The following is an 18,744-nucleotide window of genomic DNA, read 5'->3' as shown; positions in this document are numbered from 1 at the left end:
GGAGGACATCAAACGAATGCAACATGATCAATAATTTTGTTCGTATGAAACTAGTAGGAGTTGTCTATATACGTAAGCCAAGTGTACGTACGCTAAAAATATCATATTTGCTGCAAACAGACTATATTCGTTCGTCAGTTATATTAAAAGCAACACACCAAGCAAAACTATAAGCATCGTCAGCCCGTATTTCATGGTATATCAGTTGTATTTTATGTTTCTTTTGGTTATTGATTTAGTCTAGTTGATTTGTATTTTAACATTGCTGTTAACAATGTTTCGGTTTGCAGACTATCTTACGCCGTTTGTCATACTCCAATGGATTTAAAGACGGCCTACCTTACTGAGTTAACGGTAATCATTGTCGAGACCTTTTGTCAAGTGAAAAGGTAAGTAAACAAATCTAGAGTGCAAGGTTACAACATAAAAGTGCTAACAACATTTTTACGATCCATTTGCAGATATTGATTCCTACACTCTGGCAATCTGAAAAGCATTGGGTCTTATACGTGATGAATTTACATGAAAAACAACTATGGTGTTACAATTCGTTGGAAGTTAATAGTGGTTTACGACTTGACATTTCCCATCTTGTAAGATTCCATCTATATTAGTATCGTGTCATGTACTGGGGTCATGAATTTACTTTCGGCCACATTATTCTCAGATCGGTTTCGTCAAAGGCATTTTGGGAGTCGATGTTAGCGAGTGGATCTATCGCACGACATACCATTCTTCTTTACAAAATAATGGCATTGATTGCGGCGTATTTGTAATGAAGTACATTGAAGCGATATACAATGGTGCAGAACCTTGTTTCGACGTTGTATGCCATTTCTTGGTCTTTGTTATTGGGGATTAAATGCATGTCTATTGGTTCTACATTACAATTTGTTTTTGGAGGTTGATATATCTGGATTCCGCGAAGAACTCTGCAAAAAATTGACGACCTTTCTAATTGCGGAGGAGAAACTAACAACGCCGTCATGAGGATCTAAAAGGCAACGAACAACGGTGCCCACCACGCGAGAGTAATTTCATGTTCGTCTATTTCAAGTAGATTTTAGAGACGATACAACCAACTTGTGTGTAATCTATCATATTTTGACCGAATATTAGAAGCCGTTGTTGACTGCATGAATCGCAATCCTTTTTCGCGGTTTGCATTTAAAGTGTCTTAGCAAAAGAGCGATTCCTAATCAGCAAACAAATCTTACCGCTATTGACCTTTATCATGGGCGCATATCTTACAACAAACATGATTCCTGCATGCTCTAAAAAAATATGTATATGTTCGCCAAAAAATAATAATACTCAACAATGATAAGGAACGGTTGCTGTTCTGAAATCACAATATTATTTGTCGTCATTGAATGCAAAACGATAGGAAAACATAGGACTTACACGGTAAGCATGCGCAAATAATGAAAAGCGCTCAACCCGCATGATTGACAGTCGCAGCATTAGATTGCGATGTATGCAATCAACAAAGGCTTCTAATGTTTAAAATGATAATAGTCAACATCGATAGAAAATGTTTGATGTTTAAACATCGCTTTATTGCCGACACGCACAAAATGAAAATCACAGAAGAGATTCGCGATGAATGCGGTGAACAAGAGCCATTAATGTCGCTTTCGTAATTAGAAATAGTACACAGCGATAAGACAGGTTGGATGTTCAGAAATGGTGATGAAAATCGCAGAAGAGATTCACGATGAATGCAGTGAACAAGAGCCATTAATGTCGTTTTTGTAATTAGAAATAGTACACAGCGATGAGACAGGTTGGATGTTTAGAAATGGTGATGAAAATTATAGAAGAGATTCGCGATGAATGCGATGAACAAAAGCCATTAATGTCGCTTTCGTAATTAGAAATAGTACACAACGATAAGACAGGTTAGATGTTCAGAAATGGTGGTCTAACGTCATCTTCACTGCTACTACCATGAAATCTTGTGTAATAATTTGAAATTTTTTGGACTGTGAAACCACGTTTCCTTTAATTATGATATTGCAGACATATGAAAAAAGTCTAGACGGATACCTCATTTGCGTTAAGGCCGCCTATACACTCGATTCAAAAACAAGTCGTTTATGCATAAATTATTGGTTTGTTGGTTCCTTATTCACCAAGCAAAGTGGAACACATCCTTAACCTGTGTGATGTGTCATTCATATATTAATGAAACGTACTATCACCCTCTGTCAGTTTTTAAATAAATACGATAGTTTTAATAAACACATAGCAAATCTCAAATAAAATACACTCTGCATTAATGAAATTGAACAATGTCATGTCAGAGAGCTTTTCCCAAAACTAATCAATGTGATTGGACATGGTAGTTCAAATCACGGTAGCACGTAGCGTGTGGGTTTGATTTTAGAAATATTTTTTGGTCTTATATAAATCCACAACTTCGTCCACCCGCGTCACAACAAATCGCCTTAGGTGTAGATTATGGACTTACACCTCAACATTGGGTCAACCCGAGTCACTCTCATCTAGCTATGCACTATATTCGTTCATGATGGGGCATATATATTACGATTTTCATTCTTGTAAGTTCAGCAATACAGCGATTTCTGAGAAACAAACCTTTCTTATCGATAAACACTTCGTCATTTGTTCAGGGCGAACATTACGTGCCTTTGTGGACCACAAATCGGGAAAATCTATTTCAGCGCTTTTTGTTCACGGAGTGTGAGTTATACAAAGATTTCGGAATAGCAACAAAATATCTTTCGCTGTGCAATATTTTTAATTACTGAAAAGCAACATTACTGCACCGCCGGCAGCTCCACGTCAGCCAACTCCACCTCCGCCGACCGCTCCTCACCATGCTGCGACTGCACCACCGGCAGCTCCACGTCAGCCCACGCCATCGCCTCCGACCTCTCCTCACCATTCCGCGACTGCATCGCCGGCGGGTCCTCGCCAAACCGTGCCACCACCGTCGGCCGGTCCTCGCCAGCCCGCGCCACCACCGTCGGCCGGTCCTCGCCAGCCCGCGCCACCACCGCCGAGCGACGCTTCTCTCCATGAGACCGTGCCGACCGCCGATCCTCAAGCGACCGCAGAAGCGAGAACGGTGATGGCGGAGCTCGTTAGGTTGTACAGACATAGCAATCATTAGGTTTCACATTACATATTTTGTCTGTCGACTTTTTAAACTCAATCAAATTTTGGCATATTTCCTCGCGTACTTTGGGTATATCTCCTGCAACAAAATATATAATGTGAGACCAATATATAATAGGAATCCCCAATAACTGTGGATACAAAGCTCATATAGCGTCGAAACAAGGTTCTTCTCCTTTGTATATTGCTTTAATATGCTTCATTACGAATATGACACAATCAACCCCATTATGTTGTAAAGGAGCATCGTCAGCATAGAGCAACATTCACTCGACAATGTCGACACCCACAAGGTCCTTTAGGAATCCTGTCTGTGATAAAGGGATAATATAGTACAGTCCGGTCCACCTCAAATAGCTACGATTCACCTATGGACAGAAGCTTACCAAATGCATAGCGTCACGTTCTACACCACTATGGCAGTCCAATGAGTTGTAGCACCATAGTTGTTTTTCCCGTAAATTCATCTCGTATAAGACCCAATGATTGGGATTTTGCAAGAGTGTAGGAAGTAAAATCTGTGAATCGATACAATAATTTATAAATCCATAGACATATCCTGATGGGGATGTTACGACTAAACCTTGGAGAAGATGTTTGTTCACTTACCTTTTCAAAATTCGAAAAGTCTACGCATTCATCATCGTTATTCTAACAAGGTAGTGCATCTACGAATCCACTGGTGTATGACTTTCATCAAACGTACATCTGTTGCACGAAATAGTAAGGTTTAACCACTAAGAAACGTGGGTAAGTCATAAAAGCAAATAAAATAAATAGCAGACCAGACATACCATGAAATAAGGGATGATGATGCATACTGTATTGCTCGTTGCGTTGCTTTGAATATAATTGACAAAATCACACATTGTCTAGTTGCAAAAATTTACGAACTTCAAAATATACAAACTGATGACCTAAAAAATGATAGTGGTTGCATACGTACAAAATTATTGATAGTGTTCTCGTCTGCAAATTCATCTTGCATCTGCTCGATGTCATCTACGAACTCTTAAGGGCGTTGTCGCCCACTCTTTTCTATGGATGTTGCACTGAGTGCACCATGAGCGTAGTATTCAGAATTCGAAATTGAAAATATTTTTTACAGTAAACAACACAAATCGAAATACGACATGAAAAGGCAAATGTTAACTAAACCGGTCAGGAGGTTCAAAAAATATATGCCTTAAGCGCTAGTGCTGGTCCTGTGGATATGGTTGTCTTCTTCTCTGGCGCCATGCCTGGTCGTATTGCTCCCATCGTCCTCTTCTTCGGAGTCATGCCTGGTCGTATTGCTCCCATCGTCCTCTTCTTCGGCGCCATGCCTGGACGAAGATATTGATGCCACTTTTGCAACGCAGCTACGGAATCGACATTGTCAGTCAAATATAAAGGAAACGTCCTTTAACATGCCGCCCTTTTTTGAAAACCGCCCGCAAATTAAATAATTGTGTTTTAAATAAATAAAAAATATGTCATTTCACATACCGCCCTTTTTTGATAACCGCCTGCAAATTAAATGATTGCGTTTTAAATAAATAAAAATATGTTGTTTCACATGCCACATTTTTTCGATAACTGCCCGCAAAATAAATGATTATGTTTTAAATAATTAAAAACTCATCATTTCACATGCCACCCTTTTTCGAAAACCACCTACAAATTAAATGATTGCATTTTAAATAATTAAAAAACCATCATTTCAACTGCATATTATAACAATAGTTGAGTGGGAGATTGACCCGACCCGACCAAACCCGTTTTCCAGGTATGTATAATCTTTGACAATTATTGTATTGATTATCATATATGGATACATCGATATATTCATGCCACATATTTTCCTTATCGGTTTTTTAACAACAAACGTTCATTATCGCTTTATACTAGTATCATTTAACACTACAAATCGATGTTGACTTACACCGTTTATAAAGGCCGATTATTACAAGCCATTGGCGTTTGCGTTGTTGACCTCATGAATTGCAATCCTATTTCGCGCTTTGCATTGAAGGTGTCCCTGCAAATGAGCGATTTCTGACTGGAAACCATATCGTACCGATTTTGGTTGGCCGACATCCAATTGCGCGATTTCAATTTACTGATGATCATCAATAGCAATTTCTAAGCATCTAACTTTTCTAATCGTTGTTGATTGTTATCAAGTTACGACGTTAGAACTCGTTCAATTATTGTTCACGGCATACATCGCAAATTCTTTTTGCGATTTTCTATCAAGGCGGAGACAAATACAGTGATTGCTGAACAGAAATGCTCTATCATAACGATGGCGACCTTAATCATTTCCTAACAACGATTGCCACGATTTCTGACCAACAGACATCTATTTTCGATTAAAGTTTGTTTATTTACGAGATCCACAGACGAAACATGTTTGTTAGATATAATAAAAAAGAATTAAACAATAAAAGAATGTCACGTTACGACAATTACTTATACAATTACAACAAATACCTATCGCGATAAAAAAGAATACCCAGGGTTTATTCTGTGGCACTTGACGAATCAGATGAAATATTATAGACTCGTCTCTTTCTTTTTATTGATGGACTGTCTATCCTAGGTGGCCTCTTGGTTGCGTCCATCTTATTAAAAAAACTGGTCATCATCTCTATCACTGAGTTCAATTGTATCCCCATATTGCTTACTTCTGTCCTTAATTTCTTATTCCCCCTCTCCATCAGTTTGAACCTTGCGGCAGAGACAATGTTCTCTTTTGTAGCAAGTGTTTGCTCTTCATCGCGTTTTGTTACTAAGGGAATCGTTGTTATAACCGGAGAGCGACGATGTTTTGGTTGTAGAGGCTGAGCTGCAACATGAGAGGGGCGGTTGGGAGGCATGGGTTCCCAATTTTCTCAATCTTTAGATTTCGCTGCATTGGTTCCCAATACCTTTCGAAATAGAATGGATCAAATTGTTGTTCTTCATAATCATACGATACGGCACAGACACCACATGAGTTCCAAATTAATAATTCATCCCTGTAGCGATCGCGCCAATTCACGTTCCTGCCCCCACCACTATTCATCTTCCTTCTCACTTCCAAAGGCTTATTTGGGATAGACTGCCCCAAGCTAGATTGTAAGAGAACTCGACTACCATGATGCAACTCGACTTTATAATTGCAAATCAGCCACAAATCGCGGTCAGACAATCTAGCAGTCACTGCAACAACGTCTTGGTCATCGTTCTCCCCATCTCCATACGGTCTCCACAAAACCTGTACATTAGTAATTCTTTTTAATAACGAGTGACAAATATATTATAATTTACTTAAGCATGATATGGTGACAACGATATGTACTACAGAAGACAATCTTGCAGTGATGATTACTTAAGAATGCTAAACATTACAACAATTTATAATACTCAATGATAAATGCTGACATGATTGTAAACACTTTTAGAACGTTTACCTCATTTAGTTGCAGCCCATCTAAAATGGACTTAGCATTATGAAATGTGATGTTTATTTTAGCCCAACGACCGATCTTTAGAAAACCACAAATCGCAGGGCCATAACGTGGACGCAATGAGATAATATGTTCCCACGCCCAAGCCTAACAAAAACAATACATTAGTAACACTATAATCTTCAATGAGCTTAGTCTACAATTACTATGTATGTAATAAAGAAATACCTGAACAAATGGCCAAAAAACCCCAACTGTTTTCGTACCATTACTCACATGGTCGAGTTGACTGTACAAGTGTGCGAGCATAGCGGCACCCCAGGCATAGTTGTTGACTTTGTCTAAGTCTGTCAGGTACTGCAGCCACATGAAACTTATTCTCGAACCAGAACAATCGGAAAATAATGTAAGACCAAAAAAATAAAGAAGAAAGTCGCGCAACTCTTGGTCAGCTATTTTATATGCACAAATAGTGGAGCGACCTTCCCATTTATTACGAAAAAATGAGACTTTCATTGATGTGAAATTGATTCAACTAGAAATACATTGACTCCATTCGTCCATCGACATTCCTAAAAGGGTCGTGCATTTTTCCCTTGCGTTATAGTTTGAATGCCGTAATAGGATAGCACTGTCATCGCACTTAAGGTCAGTGATCCTCGCTACATCTTCCAGAGTCATGGTGATCTCAAAAGAATCAAACTCGAATGTGTTCATCTTATCATTCCACTTATTTACCAGGTGGGTCATGGTATTCCAGCAAGTTTCAAAATATTGTTGGTCCAAAAGGCCACCGAAGTGCATATTTTGTAATCGGTCCTTCTAATATGCACTCAGCTGACCATACCATGACAGCACTACAGGCCATTGACACCGACTTTCGAGCTTTTTACCTGGTGCTCTACTTCTCCTGTGACCTCCCTGTAACACAAAATAACATATTATTCCTACCAATTGTAAATTAGTACCATTTGTACTTATAAATAATATTTTATTAATCGCTATAAATAATATTGGTTGCACACAAACTATCACAGTAATCATTATACATATTAATACCTAACACAGTAATCGCTATACCAAAATTGCTAAACATATTATTAAATCTTCACAGACAGGACGAATTTATTTACCTTGGTCGCTCTTTTCTCCTTTTCTTCCTCCAACCTAGGTCTTTCTGGTGGGTCCACTGCCTCCCACTGCCTTTCCCTTTCCTTCTCTACTGGCTCCACCATCACCTTCATTTCTCTCTCCTTCTTTTTCTCGTGCTCCTTCTCCTTCCTTTCTCTCTCCTTTCTTTTCTCGTCCTCTTTCTCCTTCCGCCGCCTTTCTTTCTCTTCCTCATCTTGTTTCCTTCTTTCCTCCACTTCCTCCTCCTGCTTCTTCCTTTCTCTTTTCTTTTGTTCGTTCTCCTCCTTCTCCTTCCTTTATCTCTCCTTCTTTTTCTCATGCTCCTTCTCCTTTCTTTCTCTCTCCTTCCTTTTCTTGTCCTTCTTCTCCTTCCGCCACCTTTCTTTCTGATGTCTACTTTTAAATCGTTGTAATTTTGAAAAGATTTTTAAATGAAAAACATGTGAAAACCAGACATCAAATAATAAAAACCGGTTCTCACTAGTGGATGAGACCGGGTCGAACTCAGGGAACGGGAATATGTTGTATTCAAACAAACAAGTCTAAACTATTCTTTATTGCCGAATTATTGAAATGTAAAATGTTCAGAAAAGTAAAAACAACTAGCTATTACAACAAATGAATACCCTTCGCAGAGGGCGTAAAGTGCAATATTTACAAACCCAATTTCAAATTTCTAATTCTAAACTAAAAAGTAAAACGAAGCTTTATTCTTCGTACTTCGTGTCACTTAATCGCTTCCACTCCAGTCCTGTGCTATCCTGCACAATTCAGATGAACACAAGCAGTACAAGATACTAAAAAGTGTATTATGAACAATGTAAATCTAGAACTGACCAAAGATCTAAGATATGATGAAACGTTATACAGCAACTATACTATATGTAATCAACTCAAGAACCTAGATGCAATGCAGTGCAAAAGCTAAAACAGTAAAATGAAATCTATATTAAAACTAAAACAATAAAATGAAAGATTTATCATGATGCAAAACAGAAATTTAATGTGATAATGAAAACATGATGCAAACAACTAATGAATGAAAATTATGAAGATAAACTGCAATGTTGTAACAAACAAATCAAACAGGAAATACAGAAAATGAAGAACACTTGAAACAAGAAATTCGTAAGTAAAAAGAAAAACAAAGAATACTAAGCAAAACAGGAAATACAGAAAATGATTGATTACACTAAAAAGAAAATAAAAGATGCAATAAAAAAAAAAACAGGAAATTACAATGAAAAATGTAACACATCATGAATAATCGGTAGCAGGAAATTAAAAAAAAACTGAACACAGAAAGTTACTTAATGCAATGAACAAAGACATGATTTAACAATTACTTAATGAACTAAACTAATGAAACGTAAATGTTAACACACAATTAAATCTAATGCATTAAAGAAATCCAAATAAAAGAAACAGCAGATCGGATGATGAAGACAAATTTGAAACAACTACCATTTTTTTTTTTTTTGAAACAAAACAGAAACACACAGATGATCGATTGAAAAAGAAAACAGAAAAAAACAAAGAAGAAGATGAAGAATTGGAGTAAGATGAAGAGGAGGAAGAAGTAGAAGAAGAAGAAGAAGAAGAAGAAGAGGATCGGATGAAGAAAAATCGAAGGAAGAAGAAAAAGAAACTGCAGAAATTGGAAGAAGAAGAAGATCTGAAGAAGTAGAAGAAGAAGAAGCTGCAGAAGATGAAGATTCGGATGAAGAAGAAATAAAGAAGAAGAAGAAGAAGAAGGAGATCTGAAGGAGAAGAAGATGATGAAGAACGAGATTAAAAGAAATCAGCGAACAAAGAAGAAGAAGAAATTTAAAGAAGAAGAGGAAGAAGAAGATAATGAAGAAAACTCACCGTGAACTGGAAGAAATCGAGGAAGAGGTGGCGGCCTCCTCCACCACCGCTGTCACCGGACTGAAGCTCCACCACTGCTGCCGGCTGGAATGTAGACAGAGAAAGAGGGAGAAGGGGAAGGTAGGGAAAAGGAGTGGCAGGTGTTGGTGGAGGAGGGTGAGAAAAGAGGGAAAGAGAGGGAAAGAGGGGAAAACAAGAGGGCTTCAGCCGTATGGGGGAGGCAAATGAATTTTTTTCCTTCGTGGGTTTTAAAACCCCAAACCGGCTGGAACCGGTTTGAAACCGATTTTTTCAGTTTTAAAAAAAACGCAAACCGGTTCCAGCCGGTTTGCTATTATTTATTTTTTTTAGTTTTTAAAATTCAAAAACCAAACCGTGTAAACCGGTTTATTAGAAAAAAAAAATTTCAAAAAGTTATAAACAATACTTTATTTCATTTATAAGGAAAATAAAAATTATTCTACTAATTTTTTCTTCTTTTCTAAAAAAACAAACATTTAAAATGATTTTAAAAACTATTTTCTCTATTTTTTTATTTTATTTTTAATTGAAAACTAAAACTAAACTACTATGAATATAACAAAAACTAAAATATGTATAAAAATGTAAAATAAAACTATTTTTCATGCATTTTCTATTTTTAAATCATTTTAGCACATTTACTCGAAAACTAACATAAAATTGGGTTTTTGAAACATTATTTTATAAAATCATGCATATTTAAATGTTAATAAACCCTGAATTATATGCATGATCAAATACCCCCATGCTTATGTTTTGCTAGTCCTCGAGCAAACTAGAAAAATGCAAGAAATCAAACTATCACCTAACTCACTTTCGTAGGAATCACGGTTGCATTTAGCTCATGCAACAAGCCCTTTCAACCCCTGGGTTACCCCAGTGGACGAGTAAGGTTTCGTGAGGGTTTGCAGTGATGCTACCCACAAACATCTGTGTCATGTATGCATGATATTACACATCCTCATAAGCAGTAGGTAATCAAAGACTTTATTTTCACAAATATTTCTTATTATTTCAAAATCAAAATATAATTAGAGTCTTTTATGCACCACCACAGAAAAAAAAATTCTTTCACTTTTCTAAATATCACAATTATTTATGTTTTATTCTTAGAAAATCCAATAAAAACATATTATTATTTACTTATCCTCACTCATATGTTTTCTGCACAGGTTTTCTCAATCACACCTCTAAGCATTGAACTTTTCTTTCTTTTTAAGCTCTTTTCTTTTTTTTCTTTTTTTTTTCTTTTTGCGCACTTATTTTTCTCATATAGCTTGCGTGTGGTCTGCTTTTATGCCTTGTGCAATGTCAATATCTTCTATACTTTTTTAATACATATCACAAGATATCAACTAAGACATAAAAGTGACTTCCTTCATTCACCCTTATAACATGAGAGTCAAACATTTCAACTTGTATCTGTTCTCAGTTACTTAGGATCACGAAGTTTTCCACTCTCCTTTTCGAAATGGAATTAAAAGTTTCAACTTACATCTAAGTTCCATATACTAAGGATTGTGGAATTATCCAAACAACCTAACACATGCTATATATTTTTTTTTCTTTTGAGCTCATTTTTACGCTTTTGTTCATTTGCTTAGTTTTTCAAAAATAGAACTGTGCATATTCATATTTATGATTCAAAATAAATTCTAACATGTATCTATCATCATTTCTTTGAAATCCGCATAAACAACCATAATTTTTAAATCTATGTCAGAAAAAATTTTCGTGGGGCTTAAAAATCCTCTAAAAACATCAGATTTGAAATAACATTCATATAAGTTCAAACTCTTTCTTTAAAAATCTACTTTTCATGAGAGATGTGTAAACATGTGCAAGAACGTAAACAGAAATATCAAGGTGTGCAAACTACACCCTCCCCCATGCTTGAATGACACTATCCCAGTGGCACTCCCCCATGCTTATATGAAACTAAGTGAATACACATGAGAGGAAATAATTGAGGGAAAAGAGTAGAATGACTTGAGATGAATTTAAAATACACGTTCTATGAATGTAATAAATGCAATGTATATATGACAAAACACAAAACTCATGAATGAAACAAAAAGAACATGAAAAAGTACAAACAAAATAAAATCTATAAATTCTCAGCAAATCTAATAATATACAAGATATGGGTTGCCTCCCATAAAGCACTAAGTTTCACGTCCCCAGCCAGACGGATCCCTGGAAAAACCTTCATCGTCCATGAGATCAATGGACATGAAGTCAGACTCAACCGGGCTCTATGAAGAAAAGAGTGTCATCTGTGACACTACGCACTGTGTTTTCATCCCTTCTACCTTCAAATGTAGTATCATGACTCTCTTGACATGAAGAACTGAGATTAGTCTCATGTGAGAGACTGGTCAGGAAATGAGAGTCTAGGACCGACCAAGTATCAATGAATGCTACTTCAGACAAGTGGTGAATATGATCTAGCTTGACTTGGTCAAGCACCTTCTGCATCTGCACCTCTTGCTTACTCAAAACGATTGGTGATCCTAAAGGCTGAGGAAATGGGGCTTTATATGATGAAAATGTATGTTGTGAGTAAAGCCCTTCCTGCTGAGGTAATATGGAAATCGACTCGTCAGTAGAAGTGATATGGGGCTCATGAGTCGATTCCTGAGTGGAGTGACACGCCTTCCCATACTGAAGGGATGTAATAGATTTGACTTGCTCATGATGTGAATCAGTGGGTTGCAAGTCAAATGACATTGAATCCTCTCCCTTTGAGACAACAGACTGACTATGAAGGTTCCCCTGATTTTGCCTACTCAATGTCTGAGCTAACTGCCCCATTTGAGTCTCTAGCTTGGCTATTGACTGCGTATGGGAACAAAGAGTAGCCTTGATATCAGAAAAGGCTTCTAACATCTTCTCTTGAAATGATGAACTTGGAATGGGCTCCTGAGGAAAAGGTAGACAATACTAGGAATGAACCTGTGGAAATATAGGATTCGAGTAACCTTGTGAAGGGTTACTGGGTCTATACTGTGTCTGGGAAGGCTGATGGGATGGGGAAATAGACTGGTTTCGCCAACCTGGGTTATATGATGATGTAAACGAATCAGGCATGGGTCTAGCAAAACCTTGGGCAGCATTCACCTGCTCCTGAACGAATTCAGGATATAATGGCGCTGCCGGACAATCCGCAACACAGTGTGCAGGGCTAGCACATATCTCGCACACTCTTTCTATTGGATTTCTCGAAGAATTGGCTAGGAATTGATCTAACTTCCTAGTCAATTGGTCAACCTTGGTACGCAATTCTAATTCGGACCCAACTTCGGAAATCCCAACCTTCCTAGGACCACTAGGCAGAGATGTAGTCCTATCAAGCCGTGAAGACAAATTATGATGCATCGTGTTTTCACTCAAGGTCTCAAATAGAGACCACGCCTCATCTTCACTCTTGAGCATAAAAGTGCCCCCACAAGACGAATCAACCATTTGACGATGCTTTTCAGTAAGCCCGTCATAAAAATACTGCACCAACTGCCAACGAGGCACCTCGTGATGGGGACACTTGCGGAGAAGATCTTTCAATCTCTCCCAAGACTCGTGAAATTGTTCTCCCTCAATTTGAGAAAAACTAGTTATAGCTTTACGAAACTGATTTGTTTTACTAATTGGGAAATATTTTTTTAAAAATTCTTTTTGCATTCCTTCCCAAGTAGTAATACGAACCGTCTCAAGAGATTTTAACCAGTGCTTGGCTTTATCCTTGAGAGAGAACAGAAACAAAGTTAACCTCATAGCGTCGTCTCCAAAATTATTGATTCGCACAGTCGAGCAAATCTCAAGGAATTCGTCGAGATGACGATATGGGTCTTCATTGCTAAGGCCATAAAACGAAGGTAACATTTGAATCACACTGGCCTTAATCTCAAAATGGCTCGCTCCTACATCAGGTCTTGTGATGCAGGAGGTGGGAGTATACGTATTTGGCATGAAGTACTCCCTCAAAGGACAGATCAAATGATGATCGTCAGCCATTGCGTACACCTTGGAGTAGACCGGTGTAGCACACGTCCTAACTTTGGTTTTCTACCTAACTAACGCACTAAGCGGCCAAACCACGCAAACCACAAAGCGAGTGAACTAAAAACAACACAAAACTAAACAAACACCACGCAGTTACACATAAAAGAGATTATGCATAAGAAATATAAAATCTATGTGTACGGTACCAATCGTACACAGTCACCTCTAAGGGAATCCTAATAGGTGGGTTGTGCAGAAAAGTAAGCTCGTCTCTAAGATATGCACATACGTGGTTCTAAACCTAAATGCACACACAAACACTAGGCAATAAAGTGAATACTAATATTACGCCGTTCCTCGGCAACGGCGCCAAAAATTTGATGTCTTCTTTTAAATCGTTGTAATTTTGAAAAGATTTTTAAATGAAAAACATGTGAAAACCAGACATCAAATAATAAAAACCGGTTCTCACTAGTGGATGAGACTGGGTCGAACTCAGAGAACGGGAATATGTTGTATTCAAACAAACAAGTCTAAACTATTCTTTATTGCCGAATTATTGAAATGTAAAATGTTCAGAAAAGTAAAAACAACTAGCTATTACAACAAATGAATACCCTTCGCAGAGGGCGTAAAGTGCAATATTTACAAACCCAATTTCAAATTTCTAATTCTAAACTAAAAAGTAAAACGAAGCTTTATTCTTCGTACTTCGTGTCACTTAATCGCTTCCACTCCAGTCCTGTGCTATCCTGCACAATTCAGATGAACACAAGCAGTACAAGATACTAAAAAGTGTATTATGAACAATGTAAATCTAGAACTGACCAAAGATCTAAGATATGATGAAACGTTATACAGCAACTATACTATGTGTAATCAACTCAAGAACCTAGATGCAATGCAGTGCAAAAGCTAAAACAGTAAAATGAAATCTATATTAAAACTAAAACAATAAAATGAAAGATTTATCATGATGCAAAACAGAAATTTAATGTGATAATGAAAACATGATGCAAACAACTAATGAATGAAAATTATGAAGATAAACTGCAATGTTGTAACAAACAAATCAAACAGGAAATACAGAAAATGAAGAACACTTGAAACAAGAAATTCGTAAGTAAAAAGAAAAACAAAGAATACTAAGCAAAACAGGAAATACAGAAAATGATTGATTACACTAAAAAGAAAATAAAAGATGCAATAAAAAAAAATAGGAAATTACAATGAAAAATGTAACACATCATGAATAATCGGTAGCAGGAAATTTAAAAAAAACTGAACACAGAAAGTTACTTAATGCAATGAACAAAGACATGATTTAACAATTACTTAATGAACTAAACTAATGAAACGTAAATGTTAACACACAATTAAATCTAATGCATTAAAGAAATCCAAATAAAAGAAACAGCAGATTGGATGATGAAGACAAATTTGAAACAACTACCATTTTTTTTTCTTTTTTTTGAAACAAAACAGAAACACACAGATAATCGATTGAAAAAGAAAACAGAAAAAAAACAAAGAAGAAGAAGAAGATGAAGAATTGGAGTACGATGAAGAGGAGGAAGAAGTAGAAGAAGAAGAAGAGGATCAGATGAAGAAAAATCGGAGGAAGAAGAAAAAGAAACTGCAGAAATTGGAAGAAGAAGAAGATCTGAAGAAGTAGAAGAAGAAGAAGCTGCAGAAGATGAAGATTCGAATGAAGAAGAAATAAAGAAGAAGAAGAAGAAGAAGAAGAAGGAGATCTGAAGGAGAAGAAGATGATGAAGAACGAGATTAAAAGAAATCAGCGAACAAAGAAGAAGAAGAGGAAGAAGAAGATAATGAAGAAAACTCATCGTGAACTGGAAGAAATCGAGGAAGAGGTGGCGGCCTCCTCCACCACCGCTGTCACCGAACTGAAGCTCCACCACTGCTGTCGGCTGGAATGTAGACAGAGAAAGAGGGAGAAGGGGAAGGTAGGGAAAAGGAGTGGCTGGTGTTGGTGGAGGAGGGTGAGAAAAGAGGGAAAGAGAGGGAAAGAGGGGAAAACAAGAGGGCTTCAGCCGTATGGGGGAGGCAAATGAATTTTTTTCCTTCGTGGGTTTTAAAACCCCAAACCGGCTGGAACCGGTTTGAAACCGATTTTTTCAGTTTTAAAAAAAACGCAAACCGGTTCCAGCCGGTTTGCTATTATTTTTTTTTTTTTAGTTTTTAAAATTCAAAAACCAAACCGTGTAAACTGGTTTATTAGAAAAAAAAAATTCAAAAAGTTATAAACAAAACTTTATTTCATTTATAAGGAAAATAAAAATTATTCTACTAATTTTTTCTTCTTTTCTAAAAAAACAAACATTTAAAATGATTTTAAAAACTATTTTCTCTATTTTTTTATTTTATTTTTAATTGAAAACTAAAACTAAACTACTATGAATATAACAAAAACTAAAATATGTATAAAAATGTAAAATAAAACTATTTTTCATGCATTTTCTATTTTTAAATCATTTTAGCACATTTACTCAAAAACTAACATAAAATTGGGTTTTTGAAACATTATTTTATAAAATCGTGCATATTTAAATGTTAATAAACCCTGAATTATATGCATGATCACTTTCTCTTCCTCATCTTATTTCCTTCTTTCCTCCACTTCCTCCTCTTGCTTCTTTTTTTCTCTTTCCTTTTGTTCCTCCTCCTCCTTGTCCTTCTGTTGCCTTTCCTTCTTTTCCTCATCCTCCTTCTCCTTCCTTTGCATTTCATTCCCTTCCTCAAACTCCTTCTCCCTCCTTCGCCTTTCCTTTTTTTCCTCATCCTCAGTCTTATTCTGTTCCTTCTCTTCCTTCTCCTTATTCATTTGCCTTCGCCTCTCCTCCGCCTCCTTCAGTAGCTTTACCCTGTATCGCATTGCTTTAAGCTCCGCGTACATCTTATCTGTTTTCGTCATAGCATCCTTCATTAGATTGTTAAATTCCCTTTCACTCTCCTCCTCATTCTTTTCTTGCCTTTCCCTCTGCTCTGCATTCTTCCTACGCCTTTTCTTTATATTCTCCTCCTTATTTTTTTGCTTTGCCTTCTCTTTATCATCATTTTTCTACATCTTTAGTTCTTCAGCATTCTTCCTTTGGTCTGCAGCCTCAATATCTGATGGATAATCCTCTGCATAATACAATTTCATCGTTCTCAATCTTAAGTATATTTTGGTACCTCTCAAAAACCTTAGATAGATGAGACTAGCGGATCACTTCTCTAATACACAACCCATAGAACGACAGGGTATCTCTTCTCTGATGAGCCACAAACATTTCTAACCTGCACAACACATTAAACGATCATCATGATTACAAATCATCGCAATATTTGGGTTCATAAGTACACATCGTTGTATAAGAAGCAACCTTCAAATTGAATAACGAAACCTTACATGAAACTCACCGAAATGATAGGATTTTGGATATTCCAACTGTAGAGTAAGAAACAGTAAGAACATATACGCAACAGATGGAAACAAATGTTGTGGCGGTAGCAGAACAAAGGAAAGGATGCTCCGGCGGCAACAGAAGAAGGAAACAGATGAAGGCAAAGTATGCTCTGGTAGAGTTTTCTGCTTAGGGCGAGAATGGATTGTTTTAAACTATTTAAATCCTACACCATACAACTTGCTACATACGCAAATCTTGCTGATAATTTTAGCGCGATAACGATGGAGGGTATTTTTGTACTTTTCATGAACCGCCGACTCAGTTTTCTAGCTGGAGGGCATTTATGTCAGTTCCTGGAAGATGAAGAGAATGGAGGTAAAGGGTACTTAAGTCTTTGTGATGGCACCAAATTACGATGCAATGTGATGCGGACACACATGGGGATTCCAACCGGTTTGCATCTTATACGTGGCGTTCTTTGGGAACCCCCGAACATGAGATGGAGCTACCGGCCCTGTTCGGGGGGGGGGGGGGGACATATAACCTGCTTCGTGAGCTGGTCGTATGACGCTTTACTTGTAGCACACGATGGCGAGGACAAACGAGAGGGTGTTGCGTGTTCTCCCCGGTGCGTGTTTCGGGTCCCGACTGAGCGCAGCGTGGCGCTCAGCATGTTGTACACTCGCCTGCGGGATGTATGAAAATGTACGACATGCCCGTGCACCCGACTGAGCGCCACGCAGAGCTCAGTCGCAACCCCGGAACACACACTGTAGCTACAGTGCGTGTTGGGGGGGGGGGGCATATAACCTTCCCCCAGGACAAACTGTCATGCGCTTAAGCCTAACTCACACTCTCTCTAGACGTCTCTCACACATAAAGCACGCACCAAAGAAGAGAATTCCAAAAATTACAATTTCATTAAAAACTCACTCCACCTTATAAGGTTACATGGGTTGGTTAAAATATAATTGAAGAGAAAAAAATGTGACCCTCTTAAAACCCTATCTAACCCAACCTTGGCTCTTTGACACATAAGACACAATTTATTTGAAGCCCACCTTGAGTCTCCCCTATCTACCGAACGTCTACCCTAACTAAAACCTTCTCAACCAGGTGCTTTTAAACCTATTTCAAGAAACTTCCAACGTCTACTTTGACTCTACCCAAGACCTACACAACTAATTGCATTAAATAACAACTAACATAGTAAATAGCTGACCCTAATCAAAATAAATATTCAATTAAAATACTTAAATAATCCTAATCTAAGCAAATACAAAATGTCACTTCATTTTAAAAAAATAATTACTCAGAATTTTACTTTATTTCAAAATTTTAAATAATTGCCGCTGGTCTTGAGACACTCAAAGGTCCGATTTGATCCACAATGACAACCAGCTGATCCGATTTTGCAAAATATATGATGCAGCGAAAACTCACTGCATCAGTTTCCTTCCCAAAGGTTGCAACTTCAAAAGGATAGAATGGTTAAATATATTAAAAATCTATTGCACAAAAAAAAGAACCAATTAACACTATCAAATGGATGCTATAATTGTTGAATTGTATCCAAGTATAATGAGTTTTAAAGACCAAAACATGAGACACCGAGAAAGTTTTCATTAACTTCTAAGATATTATGAAGCCAGAAGAAAAGAACAAATAAACATCACAGTTGAAGTGTATCCTTAAGTCACAACTTATAACAAACATGATTTCAAGTATGTGGGAGT

At 37.2% G+C, this 18,744-nt stretch overlaps 1 non-coding gene across 1 annotated transcript; it reads left to right on the top strand.

The window, feature by feature from the left end:
• Positions 1–13,122: 13,122 nt before the first annotated feature.
• Positions 13,123–13,228, top strand: LOC149834461 (small nucleolar RNA R71). Its single transcript, XR_016432857.1, has one exon. It is a non-coding gene; the product is annotated as a small nucleolar RNA R71 (small nucleolar RNA).
• Positions 13,229–18,744: the final 5,516 nt, after the last annotated feature.

The sequence above is a fragment of the Nuphar pumila genome, chromosome 6 (genome assembly GCF_984573655.1).
Source record: "Nuphar pumila chromosome 6, dmNupPumi1.hap1.1, whole genome shotgun sequence".
Taxonomy (NCBI): domain Eukaryota; kingdom Viridiplantae; phylum Streptophyta; class Magnoliopsida; order Nymphaeales; family Nymphaeaceae; genus Nuphar; species Nuphar pumila.
The sequence above is the reverse complement of the archived record's forward strand: the minus strand, read 5'-3'. Positions and strand labels throughout refer to the sequence as shown.